Source organism: Octopus bimaculoides, chromosome 7, assembly GCF_001194135.2.
Source record: "Octopus bimaculoides isolate UCB-OBI-ISO-001 chromosome 7, ASM119413v2, whole genome shotgun sequence".
Taxonomy (NCBI): domain Eukaryota; kingdom Metazoa; phylum Mollusca; class Cephalopoda; order Octopoda; family Octopodidae; genus Octopus; species Octopus bimaculoides.
This window is the reverse complement of record NC_068987.1, coordinates 72,740,161-72,740,691: the sequence shown is the minus strand read 5'-3', so window position 1 is coordinate 72,740,691 and position 531 is coordinate 72,740,161.

The following is a 531-nucleotide window of genomic DNA, read 5'->3' as shown; positions in this document are numbered from 1 at the left end:
TGTGTGTGTGTGTGTGTGTGTGTGTGTGTGTGTGTGTGTGTGTGTGTGTGTGTGTGTGTGTGTGTAAAGTAGGAAAACATACAAAATTACTTATGTATTTACAGTAGTTTCTCCAGCTTTTCAGTAACTTCAAACATAGCTTCCTGGAGATATAATGCACACACGCTCTCTCTCTCTCTCCCTCTCTTTGTCTTTCAATCTATCTATCTATCTATCTATCTATCTATCTATCTCACAGATAGACGCAGACTCTCAAATACACACACACACTCGTATTCACACCACCAAATAATGTTTCTCGTTTATATTTTTGGCTTATCAGAAACTTCGTTATCAGAGGAAAATAAAGCGAAGACCTTTTTTTTTTTGTTCGATCTTTTAGTGCCGATAGGCCGTAATAATTATTGAATTCAAACTTTTGGCTCAAGGCCAGCAATTTCAGGGAATGAAGTAAATCAGTTACATCGACCCCAGTGCTCAACTGGTACTTATTTTATCGACCTCGGAAAGAATGTAAGGTAAAATCAACAT